This window comes from Hyla sarda, chromosome 4 (assembly GCF_029499605.1).
Source record: "Hyla sarda isolate aHylSar1 chromosome 4, aHylSar1.hap1, whole genome shotgun sequence".
NCBI classification, from domain to species: Eukaryota; Metazoa; Chordata; class Amphibia; order Anura; family Hylidae; genus Hyla; species Hyla sarda.
Genome location: NC_079192.1, coordinates 1,072,704 through 1,089,457, shown reverse-complemented (window position 1 = coordinate 1,089,457; position 16,754 = coordinate 1,072,704). Strand labels below are relative to the sequence as shown.

Here is a 16,754-nt window from a genome sequence, read left to right as displayed (position 1 = left end):
ATCCTGTTGGAGTTCAGTTGTTTGTTGGTGGGTGTGTTGTTTTGTTCCTGGACAGTGGGAATGTCTGCCTGATTCTGTTTGGTGGGGGTATTTTTGAGATTGGTTTCGACTGGCCGTGGAGTGGTTTCTTTTCTTTTGATGGGGGTCCTTCTGGGAGAGTTGGAAGGTTTGTCGTGGTGCCGGACAGTCTGAGATTTTACATAGGTCCGGTTTTTGGACTGGTAGTTTTTTTGTGCCGACGGCTGGTAATTGTTATTGAGGGGGGTGACCGTGTAGGATTTTGTCGGTTGGTCTGGGTTTTGGACTGAAGCTTCTCTAGGTAACTTATTTTTGTTCCATGTTCTATAAACGCCTTTTGTGCGGTCGCATCTGTCACGTTTTAGTTTGGATGCTTTTTTGAAGATGGTTTCATGTTGTAGTTTTGTTATTCTAGTGGTAAGATTTCTGTTTAGTTTGAGGTATTCTGGATGTTCAGTGTACTCATTTAGTTCTAGGACTGTTAATTGTATTTCGTTTGTAAGGTTAGTTAGTAATGTGGTTCTTTTTTTGGTGATGTGTTGCATCATCATGTTGGAACAGACAGATAACAATTCATCCCATTCCCCACAGTATACATAGTCATTTTTAAAGGTGGATTCGTTCAATAATCTTAGACCTCTAGGTGCAAGATTCTCATTCAGGTAAATGCTTAAAAAGTCAATATCGAGGCTATGTCTTAGTTCATCTTGTAATAGAGTCTCTAGTCTTTGGAACAAAGTAATCATGGAGGCCGTGTCAGTAACCGATACTGGCACGGCATCAGTACCTTTAGTTTCCAGATGTGTGGAGCCGGTGAGTTCCAAAATCAGCTTTTCCCTGTCGGGTAATCTGCTGGTAAAGTATTCCATTGTGGATGTAGTTTTCTCTGTCACTATCCGGCAGCCTTCTGTGCTGGTCCCCTGTGGACCGATCCGGTGCTCTTTTTTGTGGAGTCCACTTGCAATAGGTAGAATATGTAAAAAGAAAAAAACACAGAGATGGCGCCTTAATGGTGCCTTTATCCTTTTAAATCTAGAGGTAAAGGGGGGGGTAGGTCGGGAGAGGAAGGGGGGGGGATTATTCTGCTCACCTTTCTGAGTTGCGCTGCAACCAGGCGCAACTCTGTGAAGCGTTTTTGCTGGTGTGCGGCAAGGTTCCGGGGCCGCTAACCGCTGGAACAGCTGGCCGATGTTCTGGCTGGTCTCCGGTGCTGCGGGGTGCCAGCCGGTGTCGGCGTTCTGGAGCGCTGCTTCTGTGGGATGGGTACCGTCGGCTGGTGTGTCCCAGATGTCCAAGTGCAGTCCGCTGGCAGATATTGCAGCTGCTGTCAGTGGTGGTGGCCCCCCCTCGATGTATACTGGTCCCTTGCGGTCAGAGCGCAGTTGGAGTCACGGTGAGCAGAAGGGTGCCGCTCTCCTCGAGACCCCGGTGGGATAAAGTTCTTTTTGGTTGGTGATCGGGAGCAGCTTTCTTGCCGAGACCGCTGCCAGGAGGTGGTAATAATGTAGGAGAAAATGGCAGGAGTCCCCACGCGGGGGTATCCCCTGGAAAAATTCCTCGGCGTTTGCTGTGAAAGCGCTTCTCCATTGCGAGAATGAAATGGCTGAAACTTTATAACACTGCAAAAAAAAAAGTAAAAAAAAAGTAAATAAAGATCATAACCCCTTCCCTAATAGAAGTTTGAATCACCCCCCTTTTCCCATAAAAAATAAAACAGTGTAAATAAAAATAAACATATGTGGTATCGCCGCGTGCGTAAATGTCCGAACTATAAAAATATATCATTAATTAAACCACACGGTCAATGGCGTACACGCAAAAAAATTCCAAAGTCCAAAAAAGTGTATTTTGGTCACTTTTTATACCATTAAAAAAATGAATCAAAAGTGATCAAAAAGTCCGATCAAAACAAAAATCCTACCGATAAAAACTTCAGATCATGGTGCAAAAAATGAGCCCTCATACCGCCCCATACATGGAAAAATAAAAAAGTTATAGGGGTCAGAAGATGAGAATTTTAAATGTATACATTTTCCTGCATGTAGTTATGATTTTTTCCAGAAGTGCGACAATATCCAACCTATATAAGTAGGGGATCATTATAACCGTAGGGACCTACAGAATAAAGATAAAGTGTAATTTTTACCGTAATATGCACTGGGTAGAAACGGAAGCCCCCAAAAGTTACAAAATGGCGTTTTTTCTTTGATTTTGTCGCACAATGATTTTCTTTTCTGTTTCGCCGTAGATTTTTGGGTAAAATGACTGACGTAATTACAAAGTAGAATTGGTGACGCAAAAAATAAGCATCATATGGATTTTTAGGTGCAAAATTGAAAGGGTTATGATTTTTAAAAGGTAAGGAGGAAAAAACAAAAGTGCAAAAACTGAAAAACCCTGAGTCCTTAAGGGGTTAAGGTAGGCACCCACCTGTAGGGATGGGTAGATGGGTCTGACATTGGATACTCCAGCTAGTGCATGGTTAAAGGGGTACTCCACTGGCCAGTGTTCGGAAAATTTAGTTCTAAACACTGTGCGCGCTGTGGGGGTCGGCCACGCCCCCTCGTGCCTTCAGGCCATGCCCCCTCATTGCAAGTCTATGGGAGGGGCATGACTGTCATCACGCCCTCTACCATCGACTTGCATTGAGGGGGCGTAGCCTGACGGCACAAGTGGGCATTGCCGACCCCTCCGAACACTGGCCAGTGAAGTACCCCATTAAAGTAGGCCTGGAATGGGTCAATGGACAAGTATCCAGCTCAAATCCCACCCTTGGCCCAACCAACCCAACGTACTGTCTATTACATGAGTAGAGAGGAGAACTGAGAGGCACGAGCCATCTTAGGTAGGTAGACCTAAATAAATGTCCCCCAAACATGTCTCCTGTCCATGAAGATCCTGTCGTATCAGTCAGACCAAAGACTAAACCATCATCAGACCAAAGACAAAACCATCATCAGACCAAAGACTAAACCATCATCAGACCAAAGACTAAACCATCATTCAGGCCAAAGGAATGGTATTTCATAATCCTTTGTTTTACTCCTTCTTTGCCTCTTAAACAAAGATGGACGCCATGTTACAAAGATGGACGCCATGTTACAAAGATGGACGCCATGTTACAAAGATGGACGCCATGTTACAAAGATGGACGCCATGTTACAAAGATGGACGCCATGTTACAAAGATGGACGCCATGTTACAGCCCCTGTCATCATACCTGGGGGTATCCGCGTGAGTCGCCCTACTTGGAGCCATGGTATTTACCACGGTTTCTGCATTGCTATGTCATTTGCATGTTTCCTTTTAATACTTTAGTCGTGTGTTACATTTGTGGTGAACCACGGTGTATGGCGGGACCACGGGTGTAGCGGTGAAGGTGGAGAGGCAAGATGGTATTAAGTTGTTAACCCCCTAGTGTTCGTGACGCCAGCGTGGTTTTTGGGTACCGGAACCACATGAACGGTATCTCTGCTATCCCAATGGCTAGGCAGTGAAAGGAGAGTCCACAACCAAGTTATGGTATAACGGAGGCTTTACTGAGGTCAGGTAGGTGTTATTATCTTCATCCCAGAGAGGTGGCCAGGAACACAGAAGGACCTCGCAGCTTGCTGGGACCAATTAGACTGGTAATAGACTTTAGATAATTATTTTGAGGCTTGACTTTACACTGGACTTGACTATGGGTAGACATAGACTTTTGACTTACTGGAATGACTGTAGCTTTACGGTCACGAGCACTGAGGTATCTGGTGTTGGCTGTGCTCAGTAGCAAGAGAATATAGAGTGAATTGTAATGGCCGCCCCCTAATATAAAGAGGGGGGGGATGAGCCAAGGCCCATTGGTCAGGCTGCGGGTCATAGGTTAAGCTGGTGCTCTCTGGGTAACATCATGTGATAACATTACATGTAACATGTGACATTTCATAGGTCCTTTATACTAACTATACATTAGGACACTGACTACAATCCCATTACAGTGACCCCTCGACCTACGATGGCCCCAACATACAATGCTTTTGTATGTCGGGGCCATCGCATAAACGTCTATCCTCCAGCGCAGACTGCTTCAGCCACTGGATAGCCGTTTACGGTGCCCCGTGTGGTCCGCCGACGATCACTTACCTGTCCTCGGGGCTCCGGCGCGTCCTCTTCGGGATCCCCTGCATCGTCGGCGCTCTCCATCGTCGTCATCACGTCGCTGTGCACGCCGTCCCGTCATCCAATAGGAGCGGTGTGCGTAGCGACGTGATGGCGGCGACGGAGAGCGAGGATGTCGGGGAAGCAGAGGCCTTGTCGGGGACACCCCGGGGACGCGGCAACAACGATGGACAGCGACATCCAGGGCAGCGGTGACGGTCCGGAGCAGCAGGGACACGGGAGTATAACCTCCAATACCAGTGGTCTACAACCTGCGGACCTCCAGATGTTGCAAAACTACAACACCCAGCATGCCCGGACAGCCGTTGGCTGTCCGGGCATGCTGGGTGTTGTAGTTTTGCAACATCTGGAGGTCCGCAGGTTGCAGACCACTGTCCTATACTTTACATTGCACGGATCCCTCAACATGCGATGGTTTCAACAAACGATGGTCCATTTGGAGCGGATTCCCATCGTATGTTGAGGGACCTCTGTACTATAAATGACGTTACCGGAGACACTGCAGTAGAGCCCCCAGGTCACAGAGGGACTCAACCTGACTGGGCCTAAGGGTAGCACAGAACTATGTTCTGTACTGGGACATTACACATTTATGTGTGATCCTTTGTCCCCTGATGATTCCTATCATTGCTTCTGGGGGAAACACGTCGGGATATGAATTTCTTGTGGTATCGAGGTGGGTCACAAATGCTTCATTGGGATATATTCTATGTTTTATTCAATCTACTGGACCCTAAATGTGCGACTATGGTAGTATCGCTGTCAGATCATACAGTGATTAAAGGGGTATTCCAGGCAAAACCTTATATATATATATATATATATATATATATATATATATATATATATATCTCAACTGGCTCCGGAAAGATAAACAGATTTGTAAATTACTTCTATTAAAAAATCTTAATCCTTCCAATAGTTATTAGCTTCTGAAGTTGAGTTGTTGTTTTCTGTCTAACTGCTCAATGATGATGTCACGTCCCGGGAGCTGTGCAGTTCCTATGGGGATTTTTTCCCATCATGCCCAGCTCCCGGGACGTGGCATCATCATTGAGCAATTAGACAGAAAACAACAACTCAACTTCAGAAGCTAATAACTATTGGAAGGATTAAGATTTTTTAATAGAAGTAATTTACAAATCTGTTTAACTTTCCGGAGCCAGTTGATATATATAAAAAACGTTTTGGCCTGGAATACCCCTTTAAAATATAGGATAGGTGATTTAACCCCTTAAGGACCAAGGACATACCGGTACGCCCTTGGTCCTGCTCTCCTGATATAACGCGGGGTTACACAGTAACCCCGCGTCATATCACGGCGGTCCCGGCGTCATAGTGAAGCCGGGACCCGCCTCTAATAGCGCGCAGCGCCGATCGCGGCGCCGCGCGCTATTAACCCTTTAGCCGCGCGCTCAGAGCTGAGCCGCGCGGCTAAAAGTGAAAGTGAAAGTTCCCTGCTAGCTCAGTCGGGCTGTTCGGGATAGCCGCGGCTAATCGCGGCATCCCGAACAGCTGACAGGACAGCGGGAGGGCCCCTACCTGCCTCCTCGCTGTCCGATCGCCGAATGACTGCTCAGTGCCTGAGATCCAGACATGAGCAGTCATGCGGCAGAATCGTTGATCACTGGTTTCTTATGAGAAACCAGTGATCAACATAGAAGATCAGTGTGTGCAGTGTTATAGGTCCCTATGGGATAACAATGATCAGTATAAGAGATCAGTGTGTGCAGTGTTATAGGTCCCTATGAGATAACAATGATCAGTATAAGAGATCAGTGTGTGCAGTGTTATAGGTCCCTATGGGATAATAATGATCAACATAGAAGATCAGTGTGTGCAGTGTTATAGGTCCCTATGGGATAACAATGATCAGTATAAGAGATCAGTGTGTGTAGTGTTATAGGTCCCTATGGGATAATAATGATCAACATAGAAGATCAGTGTGTGCAGTGTTATAGGTCCCTATGGGATAACAATGATCAGTATAAGAGATCAGTGTGTGCAGTGTTATAGGTCCCTATGGGATAACAATGATCAGTATAAGAGATCAGTGTGTGCAGTGTTATAGGTCCCTATGGGATAACAATGATCAGTATAAGAGATCAGTGTGTGTAGTGTTATAGGTCCCTATGGGACCAATAACACTGCAAAAAAAAAGTGAAAAAAAAGTGAATAAATATCATTTAACTCCTCCCCTATTAAAAGTTTGAATCACCCCCCTTTTCCAATAAAAAAAAAAACACAGTGTAAATAAAAATAAAAATAAACATATGTGGTATCACCGCGTGCGGAAATGTCCGAATTATAAAAATATATCATTAATTAAACCGCTCGGTCAATGGCGTGCGCGCAAAAAAATTCCAAAGTCCAAAATAGTGCATTTTTGGTCACTTTTTATGTCATTTAAAAATGAATAAAAAGTGATCAATAAGTCCTATCAATGCAAAAATGGTACCGTTAAAAACTTCAGATCACGGCGCAAAAAATGAGCCCTCATACCGCCCCATACACGGAAAAATAAAAAAGTTATAGGGATCAGAAGATGACAATTTTAAACGTATTAATTTTCCTGCATGCAGTTATGATTTTTTCCAGAAGTCCGACAAAATCAAACCTATATAAGTAGGGGATCATTTTAATCGTATGGACCTACAGAATATAGATAAGGTGTCATTTTTACCGAAAAATGTACTGCGTAGAAACGGAAGCCCCCAAAAGTTACAAAACAGCGTTTTTTTTTCAATTTTGTCGCACAATGATTTTTTTTCCTGCTTCACCATAGATTTTTGGGCAAAATGACTGACGTCATTACAAAGTAGAATTGGTGGCGCAAAAAATTAGCCATGATATGGATTTTTAGGTGTAAATTTGAAAGAGTTATGATTTTTTAAAGGCAAGGAGCAAAAAACGAAAATGCAAAAACGGAAAAACCTCCGGTCCTTAAGGGGTTAAAGGGGTATTCCAGGAAAAAACTTTTTTTTTATATATATCAACTGGCTCCAGAAAGTTAAACAGATTTGTAAATTACTTAATCCTTTCAGTACTTATGAGCTTCTGAAGTTAAGGTTGTTCTTTTCTGTCTAAGTGCTCTCAGATATGTCCCAGTTTAGAAGCAAATCCCTATAGCAAACCTCTTCTAAACTGGGTGGTGCCCGTGACACGTGTCATCAGAGAGCACTTAGACAGAAAAGAACAACCTTAACTTCAGAAGCTCATAAGTACTGAAAGGATTAAGATTTTTTAATAGAAGTCATTTACAAATCTATTTAACTTTCCGGAGCCAGTTGATATATACAAAAAAGTTTTGGCCTGGAATACCCCTTTAAGCTTCTTATCACACAGGACGTTGGTACTGTAGTGAGGGGTCATTATAACCATTATTACCTCCGGGGGTAATTATTGTTATTATTACTATGTGGTAATTTATAGAGTTGCGTGTGTGATCTCCGCGCCGGGGGGGGGGGTCATTCATGGTTTAGTTATGTCTCTTTAATAAATATAATTACCAGCACAGTAATAATCATTATACGGGTGATTATAATAACAATTATCTCTCCGATAGATGACTATAAATAATGGGGCCACCTGGATGGTGTCTGACACTCTCCCCTACAGGGACAATAAATGAAGCGATGATCGATCATTATGTAATAGGAAACGTCTCTGTACGTCTGGCCGGGCGCCAAGACCATAATTATCTTATATATAGGAGGAAGGGAACAATAAGACGTCTCAACATGTTCCCTAGAAAAGACTATAAGGTTGTAACATTCTTATTACTCATAATGAAACATTAAAGGGGTATTCGGGGCAAAAACATCTTATCCCCTATCCAAAGACCCCCCCACGATCTCCCTGCAGCCCCCACATTCTATGCGGAGCTGTGTCTCCAGGTTTCCGGGACTGGGGACGTGACGTCATGCAATGCCCCCTCCATTCATGTCTATGGGAGGGGGATGTTTTTGCCTGGAATACCCCTTTTAAGTCAGATATTCTACCCCAGAGCTGTACTCACTATTCTGCTGGTGAGGCCACTGTGTACATACATTACATTACTTATCCTGTACTGATCCTGAGTTATATCCTGTATTATACTCCAGAGCTGTACTCACTATTCTGCTGGTGAGGCCACTGTGTACATACATTACATTACTTATCCTGTACTGATCCTGAGTTATATCCTGTATTATACTCCAGAGCTGTACTCACTATTCTGCTGGTGAGGCCACTGTGTACATACATTACATTACTTATCCTGTACTGATCCTGAGTTATATCCTGTAAATCTTTTTATTATAAAAATCTAAAACATAACAGACATAATCAATAATACATAACATAAACTCAGCTTACATGCGCCATAAATATGAAACAAAATAAGACAAATTGTCATTATAACAAAAACTAAACTTTTACCAGCCAGTCCAGTTTCAACTAAAACTAGTTACGTACACGTATATATAAACTAATGAAATATTATGCGTACCCCAACACCATACATCACACCAAACTCACACCAAATACACAAAAAAAACTCTGCCATGTCCGGCAATAGGAAATAAAAGCCGTCCAAACCTGGACATAATGAAAATATTGACTAACAGGCAGCAGATACATTACAGACAAAACATACATATAAACATACATATAAACATACACATAAACATACACATAAACATACATATAAGCATAAACATACATATAAACATACATATAAACATACATATAAACATACATATAAACATAAACATACATATAAACATACATATAAACATACATATAAACATACATATAAACATACATATAAACATACATATAAACATAAACATACATATAAACATACATATAAACATACATATAAACATACATATAAACATACATATAAACATACATATAAACATAAACATACATATAAACATACATATAAACATAAACATACACATAAACATACATATAAGCATAAACATACACTTAAACATACATATAAACATACACATAAACATACACATAAACATACATATAAACATAAACATACATATAAACATACATATAAACATACATATAAACATACATATAAACATAAACATACATATAAACATACATATAAACATAAACATACATATAAACATACATATAAACATACATATAAACATACATATAAACATACATATAAACATACATAGACTTTTTTTTTTTTTTTTTTTTTCCTTTTCCTCTCTCTCTCTCTCTCTCTCTCCCTCTCTCCCTCTCTCTCTCTCTCTCTCCCTCTCTCCGATCCCACACTCACTCACACCCATCCTCACCACCATCATTAGCGGATATCACACTCATACCCATCCTCTCCTAATATATAAGAAAAAAAAAAAAAATAAATAAATAAAAAAATAAAAAAAAATAAAATAAAATTTCTAAACAAATAGATCCGGCTGCCTTAACTAAAACGAAAGGTAACTAAACATTAATAAGCATACATATACGGTAATACAGAAATACAGGTAAATGAATAACAATAACAACTCTTTCACTATCTAATCCCAAAGCCCCTCCAGCCCCTCTGGCCATGAGATGGTATAAATGTCCAGTCCAGTCCAGTCCATAATCCACACCAGGAGCCGGGCATCATGGAGTCCAATATTGTTCATCAATGGCTCCACCCAGCTCAACTCTTACCCCCCATTCCCCCACCCAACCTATTCTATAGCCCCCTATATACATATATACAAGAAAGTAAAAGCAAGGCCTATTCAGCCATGCCACCAAAAGGTTTGCCACACAACATAATTACTTAAACACATACTATACACTTATTAACATAAACATAACTATATACATAACTATACATATAACTACATTACTATATACATAACATAACAATTGTAAGGCCCAAGTTCAGTTACCTGCAAGCCCTTCATACACTCATTTCTCTAAAACAAAACAAAAAGCTAAAGGTGACATGCGCCAGCCCTCCACCGGGATCAGAGTATGGCAGACCAGATACCAAATCATTTTTAAACCTATCCCTCACCTACTTTCCCTAGACTCACACTATCGCTGCCCCTAAAGTTTAAGCTGTCCCTACACACTGACCCTACACTGACCCTACCACTCTATCCCTAACCAGAATTAAGGTGCCTCCCCCAAAGGGTTCAGCATCTAGGGCACATCAAATGAAAACCCTCTCCATAGGAGAGAAGCCCTACTTGTACCCAATCTGCCATACTCTAAAGACCTGATCTTCCCGAGGTCACCAGTGATATTCCTACAGACCTCCACCTCGGAGAGGACTCTTTGCTGTGTAGATACTAAACACCGTGCATTCCACGTGTGGTACCTAACCACTAAGCTAACTAAAAATAATGTGCACCGATCTCGGCCACCCAGGATCTTGAATGCTCCATAAGCCCACTCCGGATAGGCAAGGCATGCAAGTTGACTCCAGCCGATGGAAGCGCCCACCCGGTTGTAGACCCCTATATTAAAGTGACAATGAAGCAGGAAGTGGTCCATGCTTTCCAGCGTGTTCCCGCACTCTTCTCGGGGACAGTCCCGGTCATCAGAGCTCCTACACTTCAGGTTGTCCCTTACACATAGCTTCCCCTGAAAGCAGCGCCAGGCCAAGTCCCAAAACTTCTGGGGGATCCGTTTCGAGTTCAAAAGACTTAAACCAACCCTCAGATCCCGACCTGGGCAGTCCCTGAGCGCCAGAGGCTTCTGGAAGTGGGTCAACAGAACCCGTTTGTCAAGGGAACGCCTTGACTGGGTCCTGATCTCCCACACTCCCAGACCCCACCGACGTAACGCCTTCAGAGTCGGGGTAGCGTAAGCCGGAAGATATCCATGTGGTGTACGGAGGTCCTTCACTTGCCCTCCTGTCTCCCATTCCTGGAAGAAAGGCCGAAACCACTCCCTGCAGGAGAGTACCCACGGAGGAGCCCTCTCTTTCCAGAGGTTTGCGATGTTGGCTTTCAAGAAGGTGTTCGTTAAGAACACCACAGGGTTTACCATAGATAAACCCCCTAGTCTCCTCGTGCGGTACGTAACCTCCCTCTTGACTAGGTTCAACCTGTTCCCCCATAACAGTTGGAAAAACAGGCTGTAGATCCTAGTGTAGTAAGCCTCTGGCAAGATACATACGCTGCCCAGATAGATAAACAAGGGGAGCAGGTACGATTTGATCAGGTGTACCCTTTCCCTGAGGGTCATAGACCAACCCTTCCACTGGTCCACCTTCTGAGCGGCATCCTGGAGCTTACCATCCCAGTTTTTGGTGGGATAATCATCCTGGCCGAATGTGATGCCCAAAACTTTTGCTGACTCTTGGAGCCCTGGAAGGGTGTCCGGGAGATCAAACGTGGGATCCCCCCCTCCCAGCCAGAGACTTTCACACTTATCCCGATTGATCTTGGACCCGGATGCCTCCGAGTAACGATCCACCTCCGACATCACCACCTCGACCTCCACCCTCGAGGAGACGAAAATGGTGACATCATCAGCGTACGCCACCACTCTCTGGGCGACATCCAGCTCCGCCAGACTCATCCCGACTCCCGCTAACGGCCCACAATCTACCCTCCGGACGAAGGGATCGATTGCGAACACGTATAACAGCGGGCTCAAAGGACAACCCTGACGGACTCCGGACCCCACCTCAAAAGAGCGGCCAGACCAACCGTTCACCAGTGGGAAACTCTCTGCCCCTGCATATATGGTGACAAGCCAATTCACAAAAGTACTCGGTAAGCCATATCTCAGGAGGACGGACCAGAGGTACTCGTGGTTCACCCGATCAAATGCTTTGGCCTGATCCAGGGACAACAAGTACCCCTTCCAGAGACCCGCACTACTCCGCTCCACTGCCTCCCTGACACTGAGGACAGCACTTAAGGTGCTTCGGCCCGGAACAGAGCAGTGCTGGGCCCCCGAAAGGAGCCGGGGTGCAAACTTCACCAACCGATTAAACAGTATCTTGGCCAGAAGCTTCCTGTCCGTATTGAGAAGAGCTATGGGTCTCCAATTCTCAATCCGGCTAGGATCTTTACCCTTTGAGAGAAGAATCAGGGCTGACCTCCTCATTGACTTCGGCAGAGTGCCCGAGGAGAGACACTCATTAAATACCTCAGTCAAGAGGGGAGCTAAAGACTCCTTAAAGGTCCTGTACCACTCGGATGTTAAGCCATCCGGACCTGGAGACTTCTTAGGGGCAAGCCCCTCGATCGCCAGTCTCACTTCCTCTTCCCTGATTTCTTCTGCCAAAACATCAAGAGAGGGGTCTACCCCTGGCTCAGGAATGGTTTCAGCCAGGAAAGCCGACATCTTGTCCCGATCTAGATCCTTCCTCCCCAAGAGGTGTGAGTAGAAGGATCTGACAACCTCCAGGATCCCTGATCTGGACCGATTCAGAGATCCCGTACTATCGATCAGTCCTGAAATGACTTTACTACTCACTGACATCTTACAGTTTCTGTAAGGGTCGGGCGAGCGGTACTTCCCGAAATCCCTCTCAAAAACCAAAGATGCGTGCCTATCGTACTGACACCTCATCAGCAAGGATTTCACTCTGGAGATATCCTCTCGGCTACCTCCAGTCGAGACGAGAAGCTCGAGTTTCCTCCTCAGACCCTGATACAGGCGATACCTGTTCAGGGACCTGAGGCTCGAGAGCTGGCGGAAGAACCCCGCAACCCGCTTCTTGAATATCTCCCACCACTCTGACTTACTACTACAAAGGCCCAGTAAAGGTACCTGACTCTGAAGAAAATCCTCAAAGGACTGTCTTATCTCCGCTTCCTCCAGGAGGGACGAATTCAGCTTCCAATAACCTTTACCCATCCGGGGGGTCTCTGAAACATTCAAGGAAAACAAAATCATACAGTGATCGGAGAACTCCACCTCAATCACGGACACTGCGGAAGAGACGGCTTCCTCCTTTAAATAAAACCTGTCTATCCTAGACCTGCAGCTACCTCGATGATAGGTGAAACCCGCGTGGCCTGAGGGGCTCCGGATGTGGGCGTCCTCTAGGCGAGCTTCCCTAACTATGCTATTGAGGGCTGTACTGTCATAAGCCAGCGGACCATTGGAGCCTCTCCTATCTTGGGACCTCGTGACAGTATTGAAGTCCCCTCCAAAGATCACTTGCCGACTTGTAAAAAGGAAGGGCTTGATCCTCATAAAGAGGCTTTTACGGTCCCACTTTGTTTGTGGAGCGTAGATGTTAATGAGCCGGAGCTCTTGCCCCTTCATGAGGACATCTAAGATCAGGCACCTCCCCATTTCCAACTCGATAACCCGTCTGCATTCAACAGGAGCGGTAAAAAGGACCGCCACCCCACTATATGGCTCAGCCGCAAGAGACCAGTGGGAGGGGCCGCGCCTCCACTCTCTCCTGGCTTTTACCAGGGAGGCTAGATCTGACAACCTGGTCTCTTGCAGATACAAAATGTCGGCTTCAACTCGGCCGAGAAAATCAAAGGCTGCAAATCTAGCCATATCAGACTTAATGCTGGCACAGTTAATGGATGCCAGCGTCAATGGGGTGAGTGCCGCCATCCTGAGTGATCGAGTTGGATGGCCTATCCCCTTTACCTCTTACCCTTCTTCTTCCCCCCTTCCCCATCAGAAGAAGACCCCCTTTCCTTCTTTTTAGACCTCTTTAGGGATGCTGACATATCCATCCCACGATCCTCATCTCCTGACCCAGGGGCCACCTGCCCTCCCAAGGAAGTTACCTCAGATGGAACAGGCTCAGCACCTCCCGGAGGTTCCTCCGCCTCTGAACAAAGACTCTCAGCCTCCCCCTCCAAAGAAAGGGAAGAGTCCTTGCCAAGGGCCCGATACCTATTGGATAGAACGATCAGAGGGGGGTTGGTCAGGCTTTTCCCAGGCACTTGGCCTGCAACACCGGAGGAGGAAGATGATGCCCTGAGTACCCTCTGGCCCTGCCTCCTTCTGCCGCACTTTTGTTTTTCCTTTTGCCCTTTCCCATCTTCCTCATCCAAACTTTCATATTGAGAGGAACTTGAGGAAATGGCCCTATTTGCCTCCTCTTTACGAAGTTTCCTTATCTCTTCACCTAACTCGGCGTCCCCAAGAGCCTCAGCTGTCTTCTCTGAGCCAGCGTCGGGAGCAGGATCCCGGACTACACCTTCTACCAGGGAACTTTCAAGATCCCTGCTCCTTCTGCGCCTCTCCTCCCTCCTAAGCTTAGAGGGGCTCTTGTTCTTAACTTTCTTCATTGGCTCTAGTGCCCCTTCTCCTCTGCTGGTCCCCACCCCAGATGAGGCAACCTCACTGCTCTCCCCATCCCGGGTGGTCACAGCATTGGAGAATGAGCGGGGACACCGGCTAAATGGGTGACCAAGGTCACCACACAGGTTACAGCGAATCCGGCCACAGGTGGCAGCCAGATGACCCTCCGCACCGCACAATGCGCACATCTGCTTAGTGCAGTTTGCGCTAAAGTGTGTGGGATCACCACACTTGTGGCACAGCTTCGGCTGTCCCTGGTAAAAGACTTGGATCCTATCGCGGCCGAGAAAGGCGGCTGATGGAATGTGTGCGACAGTGTTACCTGAACGGCGGAGGCGGACGGAAAACGTCCAGGCTCCAGACCAAATGCCATGTTCATCCAGATTTTTCTTGGGGACGTCCGTCACCTCCCCATACCTGCTCAGCCAGGTCATTATGTCATAGCAAGAAAGAGACTCGTTACGTGTCAGAACGGTCACTTTCTTGACAAAACTCTGGCGGGATACCGCCTTCACAGCGAAATCCTGCCAGACAGGCTCGTCCTTCACCAGTGCGTGATTAGACCAAAAGAGCTCAAGCCCTTCTGGCTTCACAAAACTGATGTCGAACTCAGAGGTACCGAAGGGGTGGATCAGAGCAAAGATGTCATTAGCCCTGAATCCCATCTGGAAAAGAAGCTCCACAACTTTTGCCCTAGAAGGGCATGCATCACCGCCTCTCCATACCAGACGGGCCACATTCCTCCGGCCACGCTCCTGCCCGCTTGTTGGAAGGGACCAGACCACCTCCCCATTATGCTCTCGGAATGCCCCAAGTCCATGTCTTTCTATCCAAAAAGACAAGTCGACCTCCCGGTCCTCTACCTGGAGCGTTCTATCCCCTCTCCTTAAAGCCTCCAGGAGGCGCTGTTGCAAGTTACCTTCCCCTGGATTAAGAGATGAGGATCCCCTGGGACCCCCAGCAGCGACATTAGCATAACTCCTTATTGGAGCAGTCGCTACCGGGGGGGCAGCCGGACCGACACCACTCCCCCCAGAAACAACAGTAGAGGCAGTAACATTACACATAACACTTGTGCCTGTCCCCTCCTGCCTAGCTGCACTGGACTGGCCGGGATATAATCTTGCTGGCTTTATAATGCCGGGCTTTACACTTGCATCATTGGCTTCATTGGGCACACTCAACCTTGCAGCAGTCTTCCCTTTAGAAATATCGGAAGAAGCTGCTTTGTCGCATACTTTGCCCTCGGCCTCCGCCAATACCTCGGCTTCAATTTCTTTAACTGCTACTAACATTGCATGGGTTGTATCATGTCCATGTTCCTGTGGTACCAGTCCTCCACCCCCAGCTCCACCCACAGCAGCCCCACCACAGCGCCACAACTCAAAAGAGCCAGACACCGCTGACTGGGCCGCCGAGAATGGCGCTCCGGTTCCAGACACCTGGACACTCCCCCCTTTGCCTGCAGAGGAGTGCCCTGCAGTGCCAGACCTGTTCTGGGAGCTGCCCTCTCCCTTGTCTTTATAATTGCCCGGCCGCCCGAGCTCCATACCAACCTCTGCCACCTGGACACTCCCCCCCTCACCTGCAGAGGAGTGCCCCGCAACGCCAATATCCCCTAACTGGGGACATGCTACCTTGTCCGCAACACTGTCCGGCCCCTTGGCCGTATCTTTGCAGGTGCTGGCCCCGCTACTATGACAAGCGAGGTCAGCGCTTTCCCCCATCTTTACTTTATTATCCCAGGTGTTCTGGCCCCGCTCCACATTTGCAGAAGGGGGGACAGGCAGATTACCAGGGTCTGCACCCTGAACTGACTTTGCAGCCGGCCCAGGGTGCACAAAAGGAACATAAATCAAGCTTACTTGCTCAGATGTTTTTTTCTGCCTTTTCTTCTTCTTTTTAATTATTTGTTCCTCTCCAAGGTCGTCGCCAAAACTAAAATTATCCAAATGCATGGGGGACTCCATCTTTACAATTTGTGCCAGCAGGGCGCCACCACAACCCTCCTCCTCCTCGCCAGCACTCTCGCCCGATGAAGGTGGTAATGCCACTTGTCCTGCAGGTAGACTTGCTTGGGACATGTTCACACCCTGCATTGGCTGCGGCTTGGCTTCCACAGCTTCCCCACTTGCCAGCACCTTAGCCTCTTCAGCCTCCATTTCTTGGACCTCATCCTCACTACTGCTCTCATCTGCTGAACAATCACCCCCAATCTCCTCTTCTTTTACTGGGGATTTCATCCTGGAGGAGCGATCCTCATTAAGAAGTTTCTCCCTAAATAAATCGCTCCCCTCCAGGACAGCCATTCTCCTCAGCTCAGT

General features: G+C 46.3%; 1 protein-coding gene across 1 annotated transcript in view; it reads left to right on the top strand.

The window, feature by feature from the left end:
• The first annotated feature begins 538 nt into the window (after window positions 1-538).
• The window catches only part of LOC130367535 (N-acetyllactosaminide beta-1,3-N-acetylglucosaminyltransferase 3-like), a 197,746-nt gene continuing 181,530 nt past the window's right edge, over window positions 539-16,754 (top strand). The window contains exon 1 of the mRNA XM_056569964.1: window positions 539-680. The gene's annotated coding sequence lies outside the window, so the exon portion shown is untranslated. The remainder of the gene's footprint in view (window positions 681-16,754) is intronic.